Source organism: Heterodontus francisci, chromosome 10 (assembly GCF_036365525.1).
Source record: "Heterodontus francisci isolate sHetFra1 chromosome 10, sHetFra1.hap1, whole genome shotgun sequence".
NCBI classification, from domain to species: Eukaryota; Metazoa; Chordata; class Chondrichthyes; order Heterodontiformes; family Heterodontidae; genus Heterodontus; species Heterodontus francisci.
In genome coordinates, this window is record NC_090380.1 from 88,869,717 (window position 1) to 88,875,716 (window position 6,000).

Below are 6,000 nucleotides of genomic sequence, written 5' to 3' on the forward strand. Positions count from 1 at the left end.
TTTAGGTATGCCTGGTGCTGCTCCTGGCATGCATTCCTACACTCCTTATTGAACCAGGGTTGATTCCCTGGTTTGATGGTAGTGGTAGCATAAGGGATATGCTTGTCCATGAGGTTACAGATTGTAGTTGGCCCACAGCACCTCATGGATACCCAGTTCTGACCTGCAGGAGCTCTTCTGAATCTACCCCATTTAGCATGGCGGTAGTGCCACACAACACGATGGATGGTGTTCTGAGTGTGCAAACAGGGCTTTGACTCCACAAGGACTGTGTGGTGGTCACTCCAACCAATACTGTCATGGACAGATGCATCTGTAACAGGTAGTTTGGTGAGGACAAAGTCAGGTATGTTTTTCCCTCTTGTTGATTCCCTCACCACATGCCCCAGGCCCGGTCTGGCTGATACTGTAAAATCTCACACTGTAAATCTGCTATTGTAAATCTCTGGAAGAAACACACGGCACTACCTTCTGGATTGTTGTTGTAAACCGAAACTTTATCAACTCCCTCTAGTGGCACACTACATATGCTACACCAAGCATATACAGCGACCTCAAATGAACAATACACTCCAGATTTGTCCTTCAGGACTCAGCCAGCACAATCAGTAGTGGTACTACTGAGCCACTCTTGGTCATGGACATTGAAGTCCCCCACACAGAGTACATTCTGAGCCCTTGCCAACCACAGTGTGTTCAAAGTGGAGTAGTACTGATTCAACAGCTGAGGGACGGCAGTAGGAAATTTCCTTGGCCATGTTTGACCTGATGCTGTGAGACCTCATTGGTTCTGGAGTCAATGTTGAGGACTCCCAGGGCCATTCCCTCCTGACTGTATACCACTGTGCCACACCCATGGTGGGTCTGTCCCAACAGTGGGACTGGACATACTGTCCCAGTGCGCCACAATGCAATCCCCTTCACGGGATACAGGTTAGTTTTAAGTAGTGGGGGGTAGCTTTAAGTATAATAATGCATTAGATAACCTCTGGTGAATGGGCACAAATATTATTTCAGATTCTGAGGAATGCAGGGTGCAGGTTATGATGTACAGCTGGGGAAGATTTATCAAATGGGGGATGGCAAGACCCTGGTTTGAACGAAAGGATTTGGGGTTAACTGTTGCACAAGAAGGTCATGGGCCTGATGTGATGAATGTGTGGGACTTTGTGCAGGATTGTCTTCAGGTCATAGAGTTCTGATTAGCTGAAATTTGAATGGGATAGAAGAGAAGAGGCCTGCAAGGATAGCCGTATGAAAATTAATCCCGAGTTTATGAAGCCATGCTTTTGAACAACAGAGGAGGCAAGGTGAGGGATGTACACAGGCAATGGTTTGGAGGGGAAAATATAGGGTCTTATAAATTTCTAAAGATCAGCCCAGGAATGGAGGAGATTTGGGGCTATGCACCATTAGCTGAGCATGAGTGAGCAGTCAAGGGATTAATGGAATTAGCACCTGAGGCATGTTAATCCTAATGTTGAAATTAAATTAAAATTAAGATGAAGGGGGAAGCGATGGTGTAGTGGTAATGTCACTGGACTAGTAATCCAGAGGCCTAGGCTAATGCTCTGGGGACATGGGTTCAAATCCCACCATGGCAGATGGTGAAATTTGAACTCAGTTAATAAATCTGGGAATTAAAAGCTAGTCTAATGATGACCATGAAACCATTGTCGATTGTTGTAAAAAAAACTCATCAGGTTCACCAATGTCCTTTAGGGACCTGGTCTGGCCAACATGGGACTCCTGATCCACAGAAATATGGTTGACTCTTAAAATGCCCTCTGAAATGGCCTCGCAAGCCGTTCAGTTGTCAAGGGCAATTAGAGATGAGCAACAAATACCGGCCTTGCCAGTGATGCCCGCATCCTATGAAAGAATAAACAAAAAATACTGGGGTGTTGAGGGAGAAAAGTGAATAGATAAGTGGCAATGATAGGACAGTAGTTTGCAAGGACAGAGAGCTTAAAGTGGGCTTTTTAATAATATGGGTGGTAATTGTGGTTTTGAAAGCTTTTTGGGAACGATAATTTAATGAAGGAAAAGTTTGATTTGAGATGGGGTTAAGAAAGGTTTCTTGGTGTTCAGGAGTTAGATTGGAAATCAAGTTAAGTGGTAGTAATACATTTTCCACTTACCTTTTCAATATTATTATCGCTGCCACTCACTAGGTTAATAGTGTCACAGGTAATAACAGCCAATATGGCTCAACACATACAATTTAGACCACAATAAGCAGGCAGAAGGGCCTTCAAGGGAATGGAATCTCCATGAGTAAATACTTTGAAGATAAAAGTACTGCATTCCATGTGGTAAGATTTTGTTATGTATTTACTATCATTGCTTGGAAAGATATATTGGAAGATTTCTTTCTTAATTCTCTGGGCCTTATATGCTCTCAGCACCTACTGGGGTTAACTTCGTGAGACATCTGTTCTAATTACTGTTGCCTCCAGCTGCACCCTGTTATGTCACTCAATATATGCAAAAAATAAGTTAAATGCAACAAAAACATGCCTGGAACTTCTTCAATGAAAAAAGACAGCTCCGAATTGCTCTGAAAATAGACCAAAGTGTCTGACTTTAATGCTGGTTAGCAGACGTGCTCTGCGGGAGTTGCCTTGGCTGACATTACCAGAGCACGTCTTCGCACAGGAAATGGACATCTTCCAGATTCCATGTAGAAGTCATTCAAATACAGTTTTATAAAAAAGTTACTTTAATTAAATGTTGCCACATGTGACATGTCTAGGGGTACATTACACTGAAAATATAGTTGTGGAAATTTAATTACACAGAATATTAAAACTTCAATTACTTTGCATTTTAATCTGTCATAGAAACAGAAGGCATAAGGAGGAACATTGGGCTGGCCAGCTTACTGTGCACCTTTTGTTACATTTTTGTCATATAGAGGGAACTGAATAACTGTTTATCCTATAAACAAAATGGTCCTTCTTGCAGCAAACTGAGTGTCATAAAATAGTACTCCTGAATGCTTAACCTCAGTAATAATTATGTTGCTCCTGATAATGATTATTTGGTGGGTCATTGCTGAACATGTTCCAGTGGAGGAGGTGTATGGACTATTCGACTTTTTGTATTTATAGAAAGTTTTAAAAAATTGGTTGTGCTATGTGTGGCTTTGTGCTGGTCCTTTTCCTTGGCACTCAGGCTGATTCATTATATTATCTTATTTCTACTGTCATTGTGAGGAGAAATACTTGAAGAGCTCTCCATCGGCTACACATTTTGGACCATGTAGAAGTTAATATAAAGACATATTTCATGACACAGAAATTCAAAATGGTATTAGTCCCATGGAAAACTCACCAAGAATTTCTGACAGTTTAATGATTACTGTTGCCAGAGGCTGGGACTCCAAATGAAACAATACCTGTTCACTTTTTATTAGCTGCCAGTGGCTCAGCAGGAAAGTAGAACTCGTCATAGTTGTCATTACTGGGTGAAATGAGGGGGCAAGTTCCTATCTGCAAATTTTTTTGTGTGTGGCTTTTATCCTCCTCTTCAGCCTACTCTGAATCTCTGAATTGCCTTTGATGTCATTCCTCTCGTAATTTGTTTTGCTCCCGGAACTGTTTGTGTTACTGTTTCTTGTATTCAGGAATGAATTTTGTATCCCACTTATGAGAGAAAACATTTATTGTCCACTGAACCACCCCACAACCTCCACCTCAAATATTCTATTACAAATAGAAAGACCCTTGCAGAAGAAGTTAAATGTTATTGGGTGAAGAGTTGACATCTTAGAGTCAATTCTCACCCTCCTAGCAGAGGGAGCTGCACTTATTTGCACCTCAGAGTTACAAATTAGCTAATTCTCTAACCAACACTCTCTTCGACTGCAGGTCCACAACTGGCAGCACTGGATCGGTGAATTGCAGAAAAGAGTCTCCGCTGTTTACTGCAAAATTATCGGTAGACAATAGCCATCAATCAATGCTTTGTGAACAGCAGGAAAGAGACTCTGTGGTAAGTAAACCAGGCTGGAAATATTAGCTCCCTATCAATGTGCCGGTTTCAGATTTTCTCTGGACTCTTAGAAGGGAAAAGAATTGTTGAAATCCAGCTCCAAAAGGAATAAAATTAAGTAAATTTAAAAACATAAGTGTGAAATAAGGATTTTCTTTTCGCTTGGCCCATTATTTTGGAACAACACCAGTGTGAGGAGATGAAACTGTGTATTCCCACACCCCTGCAGCCTGACCCCATTTCCCTCACAGTGAGCTGTCAACATACAGATATGATAGGTATGTCACAATGTCTAATGTTGCACTGTATAGCTGTAAAGGGTGGCAAAAGTTATCAATTTGTAATACATGACCTTTTAACTTAGTTTTTTTAATATCCTCTTAAAGCATGAGATTTTTGCATATTTTAACAGTACAGCTTTTTAATTTTTGGAGAAAGACCAAATAAATGATACCAATTAAGTTCTGATATAGTGAAACTCATTTGAATATTAGAATATTTTATGTCATAATCACATGCTATAGAATTCCAAAACAAATATATTGATCTTTTTTATAATTATTTTTAATTGTTTTTTGGTTTTTTAATAAAGTCTGTTTAATGTCATTTGAACATAAAATGTGATTGAAATTTACAAAATGACAGAATTAAAATTTCAAATTTCTGTAGCTATTTTTACTCCACTATGTCGTGGAAAAAATGACAAATGGTATAAAAAGGCTGTAATTTGCCAGTTGTATTTCAATTTCTCTGAGTCTGCCTTTGGCTGGAGCTGAGGCCGAAAAAATATCGTTCAATAAGGCCTGAGGAGAGAGCCCTGCCCCCAAAAAAGAGGTTCAGTAGTCTTCTCCCGGTGGCCGCTGATATCAGTGGAAGAAAATGAGGAAATTGACTGGGTCACCAGGACTTGCATTCCTACCATCATTTACACATGGCAGGCTGGTGAAATGGTACCTGGCAACCCAACCTGCTAAGGCTGAGGGAAGGAAAATTTAAGTTTAAGCAGGCATGCAGCAGTAGATCATCAGGTTCAATTTTTCCACTGCTATATTGCCTAATTTGGGGGTCGTACAGCAGAGGAAAATTCCAGGCCTAAATATGAAATGAATTTGTTTTGCAAAAAATAACAAAGTAAGTAACAGTTGCATAATATATATTTACCATAGACAGCCTTCCACCTAACTCCTTCGACATACAAAATAAGAGGACCGCAACTAAGCAGACTCTTTGCTAAACAATTTTGAAGTAATACACAAGCCGGGAATTTCCTCGGAGCTGCTCACTCTCCACCCCCGTAACTTTGTCTGAAGTACACTGGAAAACTCATTCACCCGTGCCAGCAGGGTTTCTGCCACCTTCCCAGTGAAGTTATGACAAGAGAAGGGGCAGTTCTGAGGAAATTTCTAGTCTGCAGTGAATTTTTCTTCTTGATTTTCTTCGCACTATCAGGTTCAATTGAGCACATCAGATGGTATGTCAATTGATTCAAGAAACTTACTTATCTCGGTGTTGAACTTTATTAGTTCCAAAGACAACCAAACTTACATTCATAGGTCAATCATAATGCTGTGACACCTATTCTATTACAAGCTATGAGTTATTAAGTTGTATACTCACTTTGTATGGGTCAGACACTGGGTCCAGTTCTCTCAAAGTGTCAGCTAACTAATCTACTCCCTGCTTTTTATACAATCATTCTTGTTTCTATCCTTTTTCAGCTGACTGTGGTGAACAGACTTCCTTTCACATGAGAGTGAAACCATAGCTACTGTAAAGGCCTCATTCTTATCTGAGCTTTCAAAGTTGTAGACTGAATTCATTCCTTTCTGTTCCAGTGTTTCCTATTACCCTTCTTCTCTTAACCTTATTTTCATGTTATTGGCTGATTTCCTCAAAAATATGTTTTCCCATTTTCACTGGTTTGCTGAAAAACAATTTTTTCCCCCTGTTAAACTACGTGACTGGCTGCAGGTACCAAGTCAGACTAACTTTACTGAACCATGA

General features: G+C 40.2%; 1 protein-coding gene across 1 annotated transcript in view; it reads right to left on the reverse strand.

Moving 5' to 3' along the window:
* Positions 1 to 5,700, reverse strand: part of LOC137374614 (collagen alpha-1(VIII) chain-like) — a 242,456-nt gene extending 236,756 nt beyond the window's left edge. Inside the window, exon 1 of the mRNA XM_068040999.1 lies at positions 5,614 to 5,700. The gene's annotated coding sequence lies outside the window, so the exon portion shown is untranslated. The remainder of the gene's footprint in view (positions 1 to 5,613) is intronic.
* Between the last annotated feature and the right edge of the window lie 300 nt (positions 5,701 to 6,000).